Source organism: Canis aureus, chromosome 21 (genome assembly GCF_053574225.1).
Source record: "Canis aureus isolate CA01 chromosome 21, VMU_Caureus_v.1.0, whole genome shotgun sequence".
NCBI lineage: Eukaryota > Metazoa > Chordata > Mammalia > Carnivora > Canidae > Canis > Canis aureus.
This window is the reverse complement of record NC_135631.1, coordinates 13,493,916-13,515,313: the sequence shown is the minus strand read 5'-3', so window position 1 is coordinate 13,515,313 and position 21,398 is coordinate 13,493,916. Positions and strand designations below refer to the sequence as shown.

The following is a 21,398-nucleotide window of genomic DNA, read 5'->3' as shown; positions in this document are numbered from 1 at the left end:
ACAGTTCTGGAGGCCATAAATCTAACATGTGTCTTACAGGGCTAACCAAGGTGTCAGCAGGGCTGGTTCTTTCTGGAGGTTCCAGGGGAGATTGTTTCCTTGTTTTTTTTTTTTTTTTCATTTTCTAGAGACCATCTTAATTTCTCAGCTCATGGTCCTTTCTTCCCACGCTTTTGGCTTTCAGACTGCTTTTTTCCTCTTCTGTCATCAAACCTTCTCTGCCTCCTACAAGGACCCTTGTGATTATATTATCCAGGATAATGTCTCCCATCTTAAGATTCTTAACTTAGCCTTATCTGCAAAGTTCTTCTTGTCATATAAAATGACATTCACAGGTTCCAGGGATTAGGACCTGAATATCTTTGGGGGACATTATTCGGCTTACCACAGGGTGAGAGAAAAACAAAGGGTCATATAAACAATAAGATATAAAGGAGAGGATCCTCACTTATTCTTTGAAAATATATTAGAAGGTACACTATGATTCCTCCTTAGAAAGGGTATTCCCATCACCATAAACACTTAGACTAAGATAATAAAGCTGGATGAAGGTTCTCAGACCTCATTTTCCTTTTGGGCTCTACTACTTACTATTTAAACAATGTCAGGCAAATTATTTATCTGCTATGCTTCAATTTCCTTGTCTTTAAACCGGAGATAATATTTACTCAAATGGTGGTCAAGAAGATTCAATACTATAATGGATGAAAAGATTTAACACAGTTCCTGATACATTTAAATGATGGTTGTTATTATAAATTATTTTATTATTCACAGGATGTACCACCATTGTGATGCTAAATCAGTACACAGCATTTTTAAAAAAATTTTTTTAATTTTTATTTATTCATGATAGTCATACACACACACAGAGAGGCAGAGACACAGGCAGAGGGAGAAGCAGGCTCCATGCACCGGGAGCCCAATGTGGGATTCGATCCTGGGTCTCCAGGATGGTGCCCTGGGCCAAAGGCAGGCGCTAAACCGCTGCGCCACCCAGGGTTCCCAGTACACAGCATTTCCAGAGGGCTCTAGTGATTCACTTCTTCTATGTGCATTCTATATAAGATAATAAGTAAAGCTTACTCAATTGTCATTTTTTTCCAACTTTATGCATATTTGTTGGAAGTATCTCTAAACTGAATCACAAACTTCCTTGTCTTACCAATAAGATAATAGTGAACAGAATTACCATTTGCTTAATCATTCTAACCTTATGAATATGGCTTATTGTTCTGGAGCATAATAGAAAGATATCCTCAAAAAAGCAAAAAGATTAATAAAATGATTTATTTGTCTCCTACATGGTAAATGACCTTAAAATACTGTTTTTAATATAGATTTTCTCTTCACTATTTGGCTTTCTAGTGATTCTCTTTTCTGATAACATTTATCATGACTGTGGGTGTGTGTCTGTGATATTGTGATTTATAAAAAATATATTTTGGGGATGACCAAAATATATTTCTCATTTATTTAGGCACAGTTCCTACCTCACAGCTCCCCAAGCCCCTGGAATTTCCTAAGTGTTGAGACTGGTAAAATTGTCTTTTGTTTGTGAACGAGGTGACTTCTGGAAGCACATAAGGATGTGGCTGCCAGAACCAATCTTGTGATTAGAGGGTGGAACTTTCAGCCCCATCTCCTTACTGCCAGGGCAGGAAAAGGGCCTGGAGATGGAGTTTAATTACTAAAAGCCAACAATTTAATCAACCATGCCTATGTTGATGAAGCCTTCATAGAAACCCAAAAGAATGGGGTTCTGAGAGCTTCTGGGTTGGTGAACACATGGAGATTTGGGAAGAGTGATGCAGCTGGATAGAGCATGGAAGCCCTGTGCCCTTTACCCATACCTTGCCTTCTGTATCTCTTCCATCAGGCTATTCCTGAATTATATCCTTTTATAATAAACTGGTAGTCTATTATTTTTTTTTTTTTTTTTTTTTTTTTAACTGGTAGTCTATTAAATAAAATGCTTCTCTGAGTTCTGTGAGCTGCCCTAGCAAATTACTCAAACCTGGGGAGAAAGTACTGAGAACTTTGGATTTATAGTTAATTGGTCAGAAGTACAGGCAACAACCAGGGCTTGCTACTGGTAAAGTAGGGCAGTGGCGGGGCCAGGTTGGGAGGATGCGGGGCAAGCTTTTAGGCCAGAACCCTTATTCTGTGGAATCAGATGCTGTCTCCAGGTTGATGGTATCAGAATTGAGCTGAATTAAGTTGAATTCTTAGACACCCTGCTGGTGTCTAAGAATTGCTTGGTGTTCTGTGGGAAGCCATGCTGCTATGTGGGCTAAGGCTAACAATACTTTAGACCACTCTCACTACTTTTTTAAATCTGCAATTGATAACCTGATCTGTATTTGAAGTTTATGCATTTATAAGAGGCTCCCTGTGAAACTCTTAGGAGACTTCCTGCCTTGCCTACAAAGACACATATAAATTCTGTACACACTGGCTCTTCAGGGACTGTTTTTTACTTACTTTCAAATTAGTGGCTTTGTTTTGAACACCTTAGAAATTTGATTGCTATGTTGGTAAGATATTAAAGAGAGTTCAACCATGTCTGACACTACCCTGAGGATCTAATGTTCAATGCAAATCAAAACACTAGAAAATTAATAAGTTTAAGGTATGACAATATCTTCTATTTAATGATCTTATCAAAGTGCCCCATTAAATTACTCTGTCCATTTGGATTTGGAGTTTTTATGTTTTTGTTTACAATGAACATCAGACAATCCATGAGGCTAATGATGGACATTCTATACCCGTATGTACACAAATGTATACATAAACAAAGGAAATCCAGATTACCCAGTGATTTAGCCTTATTAATTCTTGTTTCTACATTTTTACTCACAACATTAACTCTCCTCCTTAATTGAGCCCTTTGTTGATAAAATACTTTTTTGTTTGTTGGTTTATTTCTCCCCATAATTGCTCCTTGGCCTCAGGGAAGGCATGTGAAGAGCAAATCTTATCTTTGCTGTAAACTGTGGCCTCTTTGTTTTAGCTGTGGCCCATTCTTAAATGGAAAGGATAACAGGATACCCAGAAAGACAAGCTGGTATATTACACAATTAAGATTCAATGAATTCTCAGATGAGCCATATCTACATTTAAGTATAAAATCCTTAATAAAACCAAACAAGAGGCGCCTGGGTGGCTCAGTGGTTGAACGTGTGCCTTTGGCTCAGGTGATGATCCCCGGGTCCTGGGACTGAGTCCCGCATCAGGCTCCCTGCAGGGATCCTGCTTCTCCCTCTGCCTATGTCTCTGCCTCTCTCTCTGTGTCTCTCATGAATAAATAATATCTTTAAAGAAACAAAAACAAAAAAACAAACAAAATCAATTTTTGGATTAACTGTCATTGAAATTATCCATGTCACTGGTATTTTGCAGGTTTACTATGCATTTTAGGTACACCCATTAAGTGTTATTAAAATGCATGTTTATTAGTACTGCTCTTAATGAGACATAGTCCATTCATTTTAATTTACAAAACATGTAATGAATTATAGTGGTAGAGAGTGCTTCTTTCTCTATATTTTCCAAGAATCTGAAAAATCAAGAGGTTTTCTTGTTCTGTCCACGATGGCTCTATAGTAAAAAGCACAAGTATTAAGTGTATACTAAGAACAATATAATAAGTGCCATTTATGGGGTACTTACTAAGTGTTAAGTGCTATATAGGGTACTTTTTATATTGTGGTGGTTTTAGGACATGTCCACAAAAATCTCGATACTCCCTTCTTCAAAAGATGGACCCTAAGTCCCTTCCCCTTCAGTATGAGCTAAACTTAGTAATCCACTTTTAATACACAGAATAAAACAAAAGTGACAGTATGTGACTTCAGAAACTCAGTCATAAAAGGCACTTTGGCTTCCTGCTTGCTTGTTCTCTCTCTCTCTCTGAGATCACTTTTTCTGGGGAAGCCACTGCCATAGTCATGAGGAATATGTGAACTTCCTAGGCCTCCTGCCAACAGTGATAAGTGAGCTTAGGAGTCCTTTTCAAGCCTTCAGATGACTGCAGCTGAATCTAAGTCTTGATTTCAACTTATGAGGGATATTGAGTCAGAACCATCCAAGTAATTTGCTCCTACATTCCTGATGCTTAGAAACTGTGTGAAATAGTGTTTATTGTTTTAAACCTCCAAGTTTGGAATAATTTATTACATAGCAATAGATAATAAACACACACACACACACACACACACACACACACACACACACACAGAAACACATATATTTTATTCTTACAACCACCACGGGATAAGTGGTATTCTGAGGAAACAAAGACTTAGGTGGTTACTTAACTTACTCAAGGCCATACAGCTACTGGTTGCAGACCCAATGATACCACACCCATATTTGTTCCACTATATTATACTATCTTTTTTCAGGTCTTGTTTCTTTTAGGCAGCTTATTAGCTATCTCTCCCAACTTTGATTAGCTTGCCATCAATGCTCTCACTCAAACAATGGATTAGGGAAAAAAAGAAAAATGGCTAAGGACATAGTCCAGAATCATACTTCTGGAGATGTCCCTTTAGGATGATATGAACCCATTAATTAGCACATTTTTGGTATGATTGTTCAACCAATTATTTATCATCCATCCTATATTACTTTTGCTTATTCACAAGGATATCACTTTACTAAGAGGTAAAAGAGCTGGGATTGAAAGCAGGCCTTCCTTACCCACAAAGTGTGGGTTCTCTTTCCCTTGACCCTCTTCACTTCTCCCCTCCCTTCCTCTCCCCTCATCCTCTCCCCTGGTCCTCTCCCCTTGCTTCTTCTTCAATCAACTCTCATAGGCTTATAGTTACCATAGCTTCCTTTCCTGAATACCTACAGATATTTATTCTTTTTAATAAATAGTTGAAGAATATCACTCAAGACAGGTATCAGGGTCACCAACCTCAGTCTCCTTAAATGACTTTCTGAATATTGGTTCTCTGACTCCAATCTGGAACTTCTCTCCACCCTCACCCCTCCCCATAATGAACACAATTTCCATTTTCTACAGACTGCAGCAATGGTACAGCCAGTTTACCTACTAGATGTCTGTACCCTGGAATGTAAATTAGATCCAGAAATCTGAGTTCACTTAAAGGAGTTAGGTGATCTCTTAAAATCCCAGTCATGTTTGATTTCATTCCCTGAAACTACTCTTAATTTTATCTTTTTCAGTCCAAATAGCATCCTCTTTGAGAAAACTAAATCAAAACAGGAGGTGAATGCTCTGGTTTTTTTTTTCTTTCATTCATAATGGTATACCATCTACCTAGACCTAATTGTTCCTTTAGCTACAATGTAATTTTTTTAAGTTTATTTATTTAAGTAATCTCTACACCCGCAATGTGGGACTCGAGCTCAAGACCCTACGATCAAGAGTTGCATGCTCTTCTGAGTGGGCCAGCCCAGCACCCTGCTGCAATGTAATTTTTTAATAAGGAAGACTTTTATATATGCATTTTTAAATTTTGTTTATTTATTCATTCATGAGAGACAGAGAGAGAGAGGCAGAGACACAGGCAGAGGGAGAAGCAGGCTCCATGCAGGGAGCCTGACATGGGACTCGATCCCAGGTCTCCAGGATCAGGCCCTGGGCTGAAGGCAGGCGCTGAAACACTAAGCCACCCGGGATGCCCTATATATGCATTCTTATGTTTATTGCAACATTATTTATAATGGCCAAGATGTGGAAGCAACTTAAGTGTCTATTGATAAACTCAACACTCAAAGAACAAATAATCCAGCCAAGAAATGGCAGAAGACACGAATAGTCATTTCTCCAAAGAAGACATAAAAATGGCCAACAGACATATGAAAAAATGCTCAGTCATTCAGCATCAGAGAAATACAAATCAAAACCACAATGAGATACTACCTCATACCAGTCAGAATGGCTAAAATGAACAAGTCAGGAAATGACAGATGTTGGCATGGATACAGAGAAAGGGGAACCCTCTTATACTGTTGGTGTTGATTGTAAGCTGGTGCAACCACCATGGAAAACAGTTTGGAGGTTCCTTAAAAAGTTGAGAATAGGGCTAACCTATGACCCAGCAATTGCACCACTGGGTATTTACCCCAAAGATACAAATGTAGTGATCTGAAGGGGCACCTGTACCCCAATGTTTATAGCAGCAACGTCCACAATAGTAAAACTTTCTTTTTTTCCATAGAAAAAGCTCAGATGTCCATCAAGGGATGGATGAAGAAGATGTGATATATACATATAATGTAATACTACTCAACCATCAAAAAAATGAAATCTGCCATTTGCAATAATATGGATGGAACTAGAAGATATCATGCTATGTGAAATAAGTCAATCAGAGAAAGACAATTATCATATGATCTCACCCTTATGTGGAATTAAGAAACAAAACAGAGGATCATAGGGGAAGAGAGGAAAAAAATAAAACAAGACAAAATCAGAGAGGTAGACAAACCATAAGAGACTCTTAATCAGAGGAAACAAACTGAGGGTTGCTGGAGGGAGGGGTGTGGGGGAACAGAGTAACTGGGTGATGGACATTAGGAGGGCACATGATATAGCGAGCACTGGGTATTATATAAGACTAATGAATCACTGACCTCTACCTCTGAAACCAATAATACATTATAAAATAACATTAATTAATTGAATTGAAATAAAATGTTTAAGAAGTGTCTACTGATAAATGCACAGATAAAGATGTCATACACATGTGTATATGTATCATATGTGTGTATAATAGAATATTACACAGCCATAAAAAAGGATGGGATTTTTGCCATTTGCAACAACATGGATGGACCTAGACAGTATTATACTAAGTGAAATAAGTCAGACTGAGAAAGACAAATGCCATATAATTTTGCCCCTATGTGGAATTTAAAAAAACAATTAATAAATAAACAAAAGAATCAGATCTATAAATACAGAGAACAAACTGATGGTTGCCAGAGGGGAGGGAGGAAGGGAGATGGAAAAAATGGGTGAAAGGGAGTGGGAGATATAGGCCAAAAAGGTTACTTGCTCTTACTACTTCTATTTATATTGTAATGAGGTCCTACTCTGTGCAATCAAGAAAAAAGAAAGACCCCCACGAAGATTGGATAGGAAGAAGTAAAACTGCCTCTATTTGCATATGACATGATTTTGCATGCAGAAAATTCTAAGGAATCTATAAAGAATCTATGAGAACTAATAAGAGAATTTATCAAAGTCACAGAATACATGAGGAACATACAAAAAGCAATGAGATGTCTATAATCTTGCAGTGAAAAACTGGTAAAGAAAATAACTTCAAAAAATAATACTATTTATAATACTTGCACAAAACACGAACTATTTAGGGATATTCAATAAAATGTATAAGATCAAAAATAAATAAATAAATGTATAAGATCTATATATTAAACACGATAGCACATTGCTGAGAGAAAGCTGAGAGAAATATAAGAAGACCTAAGGAAAAATGTACTATGTCCATGGATTGGAAGATTCAATAATATAAAGTTGACAATTCTCCCCAGATTGATCTACAGAATCTTCAAATCTCAATCAAATTCTTCACAGGCTTTCTTTCTTCCTTTCTTGTAAAAATTGACAAGTTTGTTCTAGAAGTTATATAGAAATGCAAGGGACTTCTAATGACCTAAACAATTATGAAAAAGCAAAAGCTGAAGCGCATACACTACCTTACTATAAAGCTAAAGTAATCAAGTCTAAGGTTTAATAAATAGATCAATAGAATAGAACAGAAAATCTAGCAATGAACCCATACATATATAATCGACTTTTTTTTTTTTTTTTAAACAAAGGAACCAAAACAGTTAAGTGGGAAAAGTAGTCTTTTCAACAAATGGTGCTGGAACAAACAACTAGTTATCCAGATGGTACAAAAGAGGACCTTGACCTCAACCTCAAACCACCCACAAAAATTGATTCAAGATGGATTATTTACCTAAACATAAAAGCTAGATTTCCAACACTTTTAGAAGAAAATGTAGGGTAATACTATCACAAACTTAGGATAGGCAAAGATTTTTAAAAACTGGGCCCAGAAGCACTAACCATAAAAGAAAAAATTTATCAAATGGAATTTAAAAACTTCTGCTTAATGGAAAACACCATAAAGGGAAAAAACAAGCCAAAGAATAGTACAGATATTTGCAATATGCAATCTGACTTGCAACCAGAATACATAAAGAACTCCTACCACTCGGTAATTAAAACAACCCATCCTAAACTGAGTAAAAGATTTCAAAAGGCATTGAGGGGGGCACTTGATGGGATGAGCACTGGGTGTTATACTATATGTTGGCAAATTGAACTCCAATAAAACATATACAAAAAAAAAAAAGATTTCAAAAGGCATTTCACAAAGAAAAGGGCTAATAAACAATAAAAAAGTATTCAATATCATTAATCATCAGAGAAATGCAAATTAAAACCACAATGAGATACCACTTCATACTCACTAGAAAGGCTAAAATTAAAAAGTCTGTGCTCACTTCAGCAACACATATGTTAAAACTGGTATGATACAGAGATTAGCATTGTCTCTATGCAAGGATGACATGCAAATTTGTGAAGTGTTCCATATTTCTAAAAACAACCTTATAGTGATAATCATTTCACGATATATACATATATTAAATCATCACATCTTAAATTTAAACAATGTTACATGTCAATTATATCTCAATAAAGCTAAGGGAGAAAGGAAGACTGAAAACATCAAATGTTAGCAAGGATGTATTCACAACCAGGGTTTTTCAGACATTTTTGGTAGGAGTATAAAACAGTACAACTACTTTGGGAAAAGTCGGCCAGCAATTCCACTCTTAGATATTTACCCAAGAGAAATAAAAACATATGTCCATGAAGTTCAGCATCCTTTTATGAAAAAACTCAAAATAAATTGGGTATAGAAGTGAATGTACTTCAACAAAATAAAGGTCATTTATGGCCCACAGCTAACATACTCAACAGTGAAAGACTGAAGGCTCTTCCTCCAAGAGCAGGGACAAGATCATACCTTTTCAACATAGTGCTAGGAGTCCTACTCAGAGAAATTAAGCAAGAAAAAGAAATGGAAAAGCCATCCAAATTGGAAACGAGGAAGTAAAATTGTCTCTGTAGATGATATCACCTTATATAGAAAATCTCTCCTTTTTTTAAAAGAATTTATGTATTTATTTGAGAGAAAGAAAGCACAGTAGGGGGAGCGGCAGCAGCAGAGGGAAAGAGAGAAGCAGGCTCCCCACTGAGCAGGAAGCCGGGTTTAGGGTTTGATCCCAGGACCCTGGGACTATAATCTGAGCTGATGGCAGATGCTTGACAAACTGAGCCCTCCAGGCGCCCCTAAAAAAATCTAAAAAAAAAAAACAACAAAAAACCTGTCAGAACTAATAAATAAATTTAGCTAAGTTGCAGGACACAAAATCAATATATAAAAATCAGCTGCATTTTTATATACTAACAGCGAGTTATCTGAAAAAGAAAGAAAACCATTCCATTTACAATAGTATCAAACACAATAAAATACTTAGGAATAAATTTAACCAAAGAATTTTTTTTATCTCAGCAAAAAAATCTGTACATTGAAAACTAAGACTTTCATAAAAAAAATTGAAGAGGCACCTGGGTGGCTCATTCGGATAAGTGTCTGCCTTTGGCTCAGGTCAAGACATGGAACAACCTAAGTGTTGGTTTATGAATGGATAAAGAAAATACAATATATGTATATAGTGGAATACAATTCAGCTATAAAAGAGAAGGAAATCCTGCCTTCTACAACAACATGGATGGATCTTGAAGTGAGATAAGTCAGAGAAAGACAAATGCTGTATGATTTCAAATTATATATCAAATCTAAAAAAGCCAAATTCATTGAAATAGAGAGTGGAATGGTGGTTGCCGAGAATGGGAGGTGGTAGAAATGAGGAGATGTTCATCAGAGAATACAAACTTCTAGTTATAAGATGAATAAGTTCTGGGGACATAACATACAGCATGATGACTAGATGACTATACTTAACAATACTGTACTATATACTTGAGAGTTGCTAAGAGGGCAAATCGTAAATGTTTTCACTACTAAAAACAATAATAACGAACCCTCAAAAAAAAAAATAAAAAATAAAAACGAACCCTCAAAATTACAAAACAACAACAACAACAATAACAAATCCCCCAAATTACAAAAACCGGTAATTATGTGAGGTAATGGAGGTGTTAACTAACTTTATTGTGGTAATCATTTTGCAATATACATATATATCAAATCATCACTTTGTACACCTTAAAGTTACATAATGCTACCTGTCAATTATATCACAATAAAGCTAGGAGAAAATATGTGCACAAAGTCTTATAGACAAATATTTTTGATACTTTATTCATAGTAGCCAAAAACCACATAATTCACATGTCCATTAACAGGTGAACAAAAACAAATTGTGCTATATTCATATAATGGAACACTACTCAGCAAAAAAAAAAAAAAAAAAAAAAGGAACAAATGTGATGATACATACCATGATGTAGATGAACATTTCTCCAAAGAAGATATACAAATGACCAATATGCATAGGAAAAGATGCTTAACATCATTAGTCATCAGATAAATGGAAATCAAAAGCATAATGAGATACCACTTTCTACCCACTGGGATGCATATTAAAAAAGACAGATAATACCAAGTGTTGGCAAGAACCTGGAAAAACTGTAACCCATACATTGCTAGTGGGAATATAAAACGATGCTGCTACTTTGGAAAAAGGCAGCTCCTCACAAAGTTATATAGAATTAGGTATATATACTCAAGAGAAATGAAAACATATGCTCATGCAAAAACTTGAATGCAGATGCTCATAGCAGCATTCATAATAGCCAAAAAGAAGAAACAACCCAGATGTCTATCTATGGATGAGTGGATAAACAAATGTGGTATACCCATACAATGGAATATTATCTAGCCACAGAAAAGGAATGAGGTATGCATCTGATACATACTATGCATGGATGAATCTTGAAACTGTTATTTTAAGTGTAAGAAACCAGACATAGAAGCCCACATATTGTGTAATTCCATCTATATGAAATGTCCAGAATAGGCAAATCCAAAGAGATAGAAAGTAAATTAGTGGTTGTCTGGGGCTAGGAGTAGGTGAGTGGGGGGAAAAGTAGTGGGTAATTATTAACTAGAGTTACTGCTAATAAGTATGGGTTTTTTGCGGTGGCAGGGGGAGTTAATGAAGAAAATATTCTAAAATTGATTGTGGTGATGGTTGCCCAACTGTGTACGCATATATTAAAAACAACTGAATTGTACACTTTAAATAGGTGAATTAGGGGGGCATCTGGTTGGCTCAGTCAGTAAAGCATTCAATTCTTAATCCCAAAGTTGTGAACTCAAGACTCATGTTGGGCATGGGGCCTACTTTAAAAAATTTTAAAAATAGGGCCACTTGGATGGCACAGTTGATTAAGCATCTGACTCTTGGTTTTGGCTCAGGTTGTGATCTCAGGGTCCTGAGACCAAGCCCCATGTCAGGCTCCATGCTTAGCATAGAGTCTGCTTCAGATTCTCTCTCTCTCTCCCTCTGCCCCTTCTGAAACTCATGCTCTCTTGCTCTCTCTCTCTCTAAAATAAAGACATAAATCTTAAATAAATAACTAGGTGAATTTTGTGGCACTCAATTATATCTCATTGTATTATTTTAAAATTTTTTAAAGAACCATTTATACAATTCTTTTTTGTGAGTTTTCTGTTCACTTCATTAAATTTTCTACGGAATATGTAGTATTTTTATAGCTGATTTTTAAGGAATCTGTACATAAGGAAATTAGCCCTTCATCTCTCTAAGTTACAAATATCTCTCCCTATTTGTTGTTAATCTTTTGTCCTCATTATAGGGTTTTTTCCATCAAGCAGATTTTTCATCCTTTTTTACCTATTGAAATACATCAGGAGCTTCATTTATGATTCCAAGCTTTCTGTCATTCATATTTAGAAAGGCTTTTCTCTCTGTGAGATTATAAAAACATTTTCCTGCGGTTTCTTTGAGGGTATTTATGGTTTCAATTTTTACATTGAAATATTTGATCCATCTGGAATTTATTTTCATATAAGGTGTGAGGAAGGAATCCAACTTAATTTTTTTTAAGATGGCTACTAGTTGTGCTCATTGATTTAAAATGCTCCCCCTCCCCCGACATAGGTTAATACTATTTCCATATTGGGGTCAGTTTTGAGGCTTCTCCATTCTGGTCCATTGATTTTTACTTACCTATTCATGTGCCAATAATGAATGTTTGTATAGTATAGCATAGTGATGAAGCGATGTACCACTGGAGCCAACTTTCTTTTTTTTTTAATTTTTATTTATTTATGATAGTCACACAGAGAGAGAGAGAGAGAGGCAGAGACACAGGCAGAGGGAGAAGCAGGCTCCATGCACCGGGAGCCTGATGTGGGACTCGATCCCGGGTCTCCAGGATTGCGCCCTGGGCCAAAGGCAGGCGCTAAACCGCTGAGCCACCCAGGGATCCCTGGAGCCAACTTTCTGAGTTTAAATTCAACCTATGCAACTTACTGGCTCTGTGAGTTTGAGCAAGTTCACCATAATGAGCTGTTGTGAGAATTAATGAATTATTTTATCTAAAGTGCTTAGAACAGTACCTGGAACATAGTGATTTGTGTTAGCTATTTTATTAATAAAATTTTATAGCTTTGTAATAGATTCTAAATCTGGTAGATCTAGTGCCCCATTATTTCTTCTCTTTCTCAGGATATTCCTGGTTATTCTATTTAGTCTTTCTGTATAATCTTTACAATCAGCTTGTCTCAACAAAATAAGCAAATAAGCAAAATTAAATACTGTTTTTACTGAGATCATGTTAATTATAGATAAAATTAGGAGCACTGACAACTTTATGATTTTTAAGTCTCCCTTTCCAAGAATGCAGTATGTCTTTCCATATGCCAAAGGCTTCTTTCAGGTTCTTCAGTAGCATTTTAAAGTCTTCATATAGTCTTGCATATTCTTGTTAGGTTTATTGCCAGGTACTTTATCTTCTCTTGTTATTGTAAAAAGGGAGTTTTCTTTTTATCTGAATATATAAAGGCTATTATTTTTAAATAAATTATTGGTTTTAGTATATTTTATTTAATTCTCTTGCTGAAGTTTCATGCTGTTTATAATAGATTTCAGTTTATCTTGGGGCTTTCCAGGTAAGCATTTGTATCACCTGCAAATAATGTGATTTTCCTTTTTCTTTAAAATGTGTATATCTCTTATGTCTTTTTCCTAATAATATTGACTGAAATCTTCAGAAAAATATAAATAATGGTAGGAAACCATAAAGAGTGAAACTTTTTATAATTATATGTAGAACTCCTACCTCATATTTCTTCCTTCTTAGATGAAGATAACATGAAAGCAAATACAATATTTAAAACTTTAAAGAAGAAAAAGATGAAATTTAAAAAAGGACTTTAGATATATTTGAAGATATACATGAGATATATGAGAAATATACGGGAGAAAAAGCTTCTATGCTAAAAAAAGTTATGCAAATGTATATTCAGCATAGTATATATTAGACTATGTGTAAAAACACCCATTTATAAAAAAATATTAGACCAAGGAGAGAGGCCTCAGGAGAAATCAAACTTGCTGACATCTTGACTTAGACTTCTAGCCTAGAGACCGTGAGAAAATAAATTTCTGTTGTTTAGGCTAAAAAACCCCACCAAAAAGAAACAAAAACAAAAACAAAACAAAACAAAACAAAAACAAACAAACCAAACAAAAAACCCACTAGGAATAACAGCAAGTATATAAATGGTGAATGCTGTCAGTAGTGGGTTTGGAGGTGATTATTTTTCTGCTTCATTACACCTCTCTGTACTACTACATTTCTACAATAATCAAGTGTTTCTTTAATGATCAGAAAAACAGAAACAGAAACAAAGAATTAATCAAGTATACTGCTTTTTGGCTGAATCTGACTTTGACTTATGCCTTGACATTTGAAATCCCTATCACCATGTTCTCCTATCTCAGTCCAGTTTTGTGATCTGCATCAAAAATGCTTTATCTGTATCTCCATTTGGCTAGGTAGTCTACAGTCTAATCCCATGATGATGTCACTTCTCTTCTGCTCTTCTTTTATCTGAATCCAGATGTTCTCCAACATGCTCCCACCCTCAGATTTGTGACTAGATACACATACAGCTATAGATCTTTTTGATATCAGACTGCTTTGCTTCTCTTAAGTCTCCTAAATATATTTCTTTTTCGTTGCCTATGATTCTTCCCAAAAGACTTCTGAATGACCCACAGATGGAAGTATCCTACAGGCAAATCTGCACTTTGGTACTTCTGGGCATTAACTCTCCTTGAGCAAGGATTGTTCTCAAGTTTTTGAACCCTGGGATGTCTCCTAAGACACTCCAAGGAAACCCTTCTCCAGCCAAGATGATGACTAATACAACTTTTGGAGATACAGCATTCTTGGAGGAAGTCCAGAAACCATATTGATTGGCTTTATTACAAATTCATACTATCTAACCTCAACTGGATGCTCATGGCTACTGGGTAATCCTTTTAGTCATCTCCTTCTGACTTTGTATTACATTCCTTACAACAGCTGCCCCAGACATTTTCCATTCTCAAATTTCCAAACTAACCCTTTGCCCCGACTCACAACTCTTAAGCAGATAAACTATTTTGCTGAGAAGACTGAAGTCACCTGATTTTTCAGTCCTTCAATTTCCTTTCCCTATACTTTAATATTTCTTTTTTGTCTTCAGTTAATCCTCACTTCTTCTTTCCCTCTCTTAGAGAATCTTTCCCATTTCTTACTAAGATTAATCCTTCCATCTGTGCTCTTAAAGTCAGTTCTTTCAGTTTCTCTAGGACCTTGCTCTATCAATTATCCCCTTACACTTGCATCTTTAACCTTGCTTTTTCCATTAACTCCTTGCTAGCTACCTGCACATGTTTAAGTGATCTCTTAATCTAAAAAATCTTTCAAAGACTACTCACTAAAGCTTTCTTCTTTTGTTTTTCAAAGACAAATTTCTCAGAATGGTGTGCTATATTCATTATCCCCTTCTTTCTCACCACCCATTCATTCACTCATTAATCCTTTCAGTGTTGCTCCCATCATTCAACTAAACTGTTCTCTTAAAAGTTACGGATAATCACTAAGTCACTATAGTAGATTTGAAGGATCTTTTCTTAGCTCTCCACCTGTGACAACTGATACTGTTGCCCATCTTAGAACTCTCCTCCTTGGCTTCTGCAATGTTATATTATGCCATTTCTTTTCATATGTTCTGATTGTTTCTCCCTGATTCTTCTTCCTTCTCTCATCCTTTAAATATAAGGATCCCCCAACGTTCTGCCCTTATCCCCCTCTCTCACTACACTTTCATTCCTCAGTGATTTCATCCATTCACACGATTTAACTACTGACCATATTTCCTCTTCCAATCTCTGTAACATTCTTGAATTCCTGCTGACAGGTTCATTTGAAAGGTGTGCTGGCTTTTCAACCTCAGTTGACTCTAAATCAAACTATAGCAGCAACTCTTTTTAACTCCACTTAACAAATTCACCAAGTGTTTGGTTTTCATTTTTTAATAATATGCATATGCTGCTCTTTCTTGATTTTTAAATTTTAGACATTATCTTTGAACTCTTAGATAAAGATATCTTTTTTACCACTGACACATACTTTCCATTTTCCAATCTCTCTAATATATAGTACCAATTTTATCTTAAAATATTTAGTACTTATATTTTTATGTTATATGAATATTATTCATAGCCAAGCTGCAAGGTATATTACTAGTTCATTTTTCCTTCTCATACAGCTTTTTGTTTTTCTTGGAATAACTGTCACTTTCTTGGTTTGCTTGGAGTTTCTAAGTATTAATCGCTATTTCTTTTATTTTTTTTTTATTAAAGATTTATTTTCAAGTAATCTCTACACCCAACACAGGGCCTGCATTCACAACTCTGAGATGAAGAGTCACAGGCTCCACCAACTGAGCCAGCTAGGTACCCGTAATCATTGTATCTTTAACTGAAGAATTCATCTCTAACTCTCCAACTGAATGTAATCTAACACAACAGTTTTGTTTTGTTTTTTAAGATTTACTTGAGAGAGAAAGAGAGAGTGAAAGAGCAATGGGGAGGGGGAGAGGAAGAAAAGAATCTTAAGCAGACTGTGTGCTTAGTGTAGAGCCCTACATGGGGCTCAATCTCACAACCCCGAGATCATGACTTGAGCTGAAACCAAGAGTTGGATGCTTAACTGACTGGGCCACCCAGGGGCCCCTAACACAACAGTTTAATCAGTTCTATTTTTTATTTTCTTGTACACATTCAATCTAGGAGTTTTCTGCTGCTCCAGTTTGGTTGTTTTTAGCTCTTCCACACAAATGGTTGTCTGGGATTATCCTTCGTTATCATCCTAAGACTTCTCTTAACCTCTCTCCTGTGTTGTTGGATCCCTTGTTTCTAGATCCCATAATTTCATCTTTTTTAGATTTATCCCAATTTTTGATGAAACACGTCCTTCCAGGGTTTCATGAGAAATGCTTATGGTAGTTAAAATTTATAAGCTCTTGCCTATCTAAAAATCTATACTTTATTTCATAGTTGATTGATAATTTGACTTATGGTACAGAATTCTAAGTCAGAAATAAACTTCCCTTAGAATTCTGAAAGTATTGTGCTCTATTGTTTTTTAGCTTCCAGTGTTGCTATTGAGAAGCCTGATAGCATTCTAATTCCTCTGTATTCCTTTTTTTTTTTTTTTTTTTTATGTTTTACTCCTGGACTGGGCCTCGAAGTTTCTTGTATTATTTCTCTTACTTTCCTTTTTTTTTTTTTTTTTTTTTTTTGCCTCTTCTGGGCAATTTCCTCAACTCTACCTTTCAGTCCTTTTATTGAATTTTTTTTCTTTTTCTTTACTTTTTAATGGGGGAGGGGCAAAGGGGGAGAGAGAATTCCAAGCAGGCTCCACACTCAGCACAGAGCCCAACTTGAAGCTCAATCTCACAACCCCAAGATCATGACCTGAGCCAAAACCAAGAGTTAGATGCTTAACTGACTAAGCCACTCACGTGTCCCTGAATTTTTTATTTCTGATATTCTAATTTCTAAGGACTTTTTTGTTTTTTTTTTTATAGTAGGCTAGTCTTATTTAATGAATCTAGTATTTTCTCTTTTTTTCTCCCCTGAGGGTATTAATTCTAGCTTTCTTTTCCTTGTATTGTCACAGCTTTTCCTGAGTTTCCTCCTCCTGTGCCCTGTCAGTTTTGCCTTGATTTCTATTATGTTCAAGATTTCTTCCTCATATCTGGTGATCCTTGAGTATGTCCATCCATATTTAGAGTAAGATATTAAAAAGCTGGGTTATCTGAATGGGTAGAGCTTGTTAACATTGATCTTTATATACAATGAATAGGTTGAGACCTGGTCATTTCCCTAAACATCAGATTTGTAGGGACTTTTTCTAGGGCTACTTTAGTTTCTCCAGAAAATATTCCAGGCTTTGTCTGGAGGGCATCCATTTAGCAGACAGCATTCTGAGAGCTAAGCAAAGAAGGGAACAGGATATCAACATTTGGCATATAGACGCTGTCTTAATCTCCTTGTTTTCATTAGCCATCTCACCTCTGCTCTGTGTCTCTCATTCCTAAATTGAAAATTCCTCCAGTTTAGTTTCTCCAATCTTCTACTGGATTCAGAAGGGCACTGACCTTGATGCTTGATGAAGGAGAGAGGATCTGGGGATCTTACTGTTCCTTATAAAGACTTTCAACAACTCTTCCTGTTTTCAGTTTTCTGTACATCCCCAATTTCAGAGTACCGTCAATTCCAGTCCCTGACCCCCCAGACCTCTGTGGAACTGACACCTTTCCCTTTTGTAAGTAGTTAGTCATCAGCTTTCTCTGCTAAATCAGTTCCTACTTAACCATCTGCTGTTCAGCTTCTAAAATTTAGTTGACACCTGTCTCTCATCATAAGCTCTTCTCTTATTTTGTTTGTTCTTTTGGCTTTCTATCCTTTCCCCCCCTTTATCATAATTTTAGTGTGTTCTACAGAGAGAGTAAATAAACATGCATATTTGGCCTGACACTTTCTACTAGTGATCTATATATAACTGTTTACTTACATGTCCATTTTCTCTCCAACTAGACTATGAACTTAAAAAGAAAATGATATCCTCCTTACCCTTTTTAGTTCCAGCACCTAGAGTAATAACCTGGCACAGAGGACACATTCAACAAATACTGTTGAGTGAATGAACAGTTGAATGAGTGAGTTCTCTGCATACCTTTCATCATCTAGCACAATGCTTTGAACACTGAAAGCATTTAATAATGAATTCAAAAAGGAAAGTCTTATGATTGACATTTTGTATTTAAAATTTCAAATATATGGTTCTCAGAAACACTTGTTTGCATAAGTATAATTTACATAGCTACAGTATTTAGACTGTATACTACAAATTTAATGTAATCTTGCTAACCAAGTAACTACTGAAAGTGAATCCTGACTTCATTGTTCGGAAAAGTCTCAATCTTAATGTCCTTTTCAAAAACAAACTTTTGTTTTTGTTTTGGCCCCATCCTTTGTGTCCTACTTTTTGATTTTTTTAATAGAAGAAGAAAGGGGTAGGAATATATTAATCACAAATTAAAAGACCATACAAAAGCCACTGCTGAATTGAGAACAAGCTTCTGGACGGAGATGAGAGGATTACAGAATACGTGTATTAAAGTCTTCCATCTTCAATACACTAACATAATGAAATGCAGTCATAGTTTTTATGTCACTTTAGGTCAATATTCAGAATAATTATATTTACTTTTCTAGGGTCTGCTTTTTAAATGCTCAAGTAGGGACATGTGGGTGGCTCAGCGGTGGTGTGATCCTGGGGTCCCGGGCTCGAGTCCCGCATCGGGCTTCCTGCATGGAGCCTGCTTCTCCCTCTGCCTATGTCTCTGCCTCTCGCTGTCTCTCATGAATGAATAAATAAAATCTTTAAAAAAATTTTAACTTAAAAAATAAAATAAAATGCTCAAGTATAGGGCACCTGGGTGGCTCAGTCGGTTGAGTGTCTGACTTTTGATTTAGGCTCAGGTCATGGTCTCAGGGTCATGAGATGGGAGCCCTGTGTAGGGTTTCATGCTCAACGAGGAGTCTGCTTGGGATTCTCCCTCTCCCTCTGCCCCTCCCCCTCTACTCGTGTTCAGTCTCTCTCAAATGAATAAATAAATCTTTAAAAATAAAATAAAATGGGCAGCCTGGGTGGCTCAGCGGTTTAGCACCGCCTTTAGTCCAGGGCCTGATCCTGGAGACCCGGGATCGAGTCCCATGTCAAGCTCTCTGCATGGAGCCTGCTTCTCCCTCTGCCTGTGTCTCTGCCTCTCTTTCTCTCTCTGTGTGTCTCTCATGAATAAATAAATAAAATCTTTAAAAAATAATTAAAAAAAAAAACAAAAATAAAAATAAAATAAAATGTTCAAGAATACCAAAATATAGTCTGCAATAGATCCAAATAAAGAGAGCTTATAGGGACACCTGGTCAGTGGTTGAACATCTGCCTTTAGCCCAGGGCATGATCCTGGAGACCTGGAATAGAGTCCCATATCAGGCTCCCTGCATGGAGCCTGCTTCTCTCTCCGCCTCTCTCTGCATCTCTTATGAATAAATAAAATCTTAAAAAAATAAGACAGTTTATGGAATAAGCTTAGTAAGAGAGTAAATTTCTCCACCACAAATCATAATCTCTTATTATGCTAGATAAGCTGGTTTCTCACTGTCTTTTCAAATACCATTATCGCTTCAGTGCTCACACTGCCTAAAATACCCTCTTCCCTCTTCCTAGTCAAATTTGCCATCTTTCAAGGTCCAACCTGAGCTTCCTCTCTTCAATAAAAGCTTCCATGTGGCCACTTCTTTCTTATGACCTGTGGCACTTCTTTGAACCACATACCCTGACACCTGATTATACTCTATACCACTCTTTAGCCATCTTCCCAACTAGACTGTATGCATCATTGGCCTCAAGGCCACAGCCTTCTTTTCTATATCGCATAACTCCTAGTACCACTTTGGACACATAGCAGATGCTTAAACAACATTTTCTTTTTTTCAAAATAAAAATAGCTTTATTTTTATTGTGATTATGAAAATGCTGCGTGATCATTATAAAAAAAACCTCAAACAACATAGAAAAGTGTGAAGAAAAAGTAAAATGCCAGTACTGAGAGAAAACCACTAATAACATTTTGGTAAACCTCTTTCCAAACATTTTGGTATGCACATAAACATGCACAGACATAAGATATGTATAATTTTATATAAATGGTATTATACCATTCTGCTATTCTGCAACTTGAGACAATAAATGTAGATTTTTTCACTATTACTTCCTTGCCCATCATTGCCTCCTGAATTTAGTTTTATTTTAAAAGTAGAAATGTACTTCCAAGAATTATTGGCCAATTAGCATAACACATAAGGTTGTGAACACTGGAATTATATATTTTTCAGACTATTAATTCTTTTGTCATCAGACCTACTGTGATTATAATGTGACTAAATTCACATATTTGTTCATATTTTACATAAGAGAAATATCCTTTTAAAAATCCACTTCCAGGGATCCCTGGGTGGCGCAGCGGTTTAGCGCCTGCCTTTGGCCCAGGGCGCGATCCTGGAGTCTCAGGATCAAGTCCCACATCGGGCTCCTGGCATGGAGCCTGCTTCTTCCTCCTCCTGTGTCTCTGCCTCTCTCTCTCTCTCTCTGTGTCTGTCTATCATGAATAAGTAAATAAATCTTTAAAAAAATAAAAATAAAAATAAAAATCCACTTCCAAACTCATCCTCTTTTTAGTATTTAATAGTTTTCTTTGACCTAGGAGATAAACTCTTGCTCAGAGGGAGAAAATTGATATTTCTAAGAGAAATGTTAACTAGGATCTTTATGAGGAAAAGGCCATAATAATAACAAAACAGTGGGTTTTAAGAGCAGCAGACTTACAAATTAGTTTGTTACAAATTAGTTTCTTTGATATTTTTTGGAGAAAGGGGTGGAGAATCAAGATGGTATAATAAGTGAACATTATATTTGGAGTCCTAAGGTTTGGTTTTGAATTTATTTATTTATTTTTTTTTTTTAATTTTTTTAATTTATTTATTTATGATAGTCACAGAGAGAGAGAGAGGCGCAGAGACACAGGCAGAGGGAGAAGCAGGCTCCATGCACCGGAAGCCCGACGTGGGATTCGATCCCGGGTCTCCAGGATCACGCCCTGGGCCAAAGGCAGGCGCCAAACCGCTGCGCCACCCAGGGA

General features: G+C 36.2%; 1 protein-coding gene and 1 non-coding gene across 7 annotated transcripts in view; one reads left to right on the top strand and one right to left on the bottom strand.

Annotated features, from left to right (window-relative positions):
- CSTPP1 (centriolar satellite-associated tubulin polyglutamylase complex regulator 1) overlaps positions 1-21,398 on the bottom strand; it is a 199,516-nt gene that overhangs the window by 71,678 nt on the left and 106,440 nt on the right. The gene's annotated exons all lie outside the window — the stretch shown is intronic.
- On the top strand, positions 8,510-8,613 carry LOC144293548 (U6 spliceosomal RNA). The gene has a single exon (XR_013360757.1). It is a non-coding gene; the product is annotated as a U6 spliceosomal RNA (small nuclear RNA).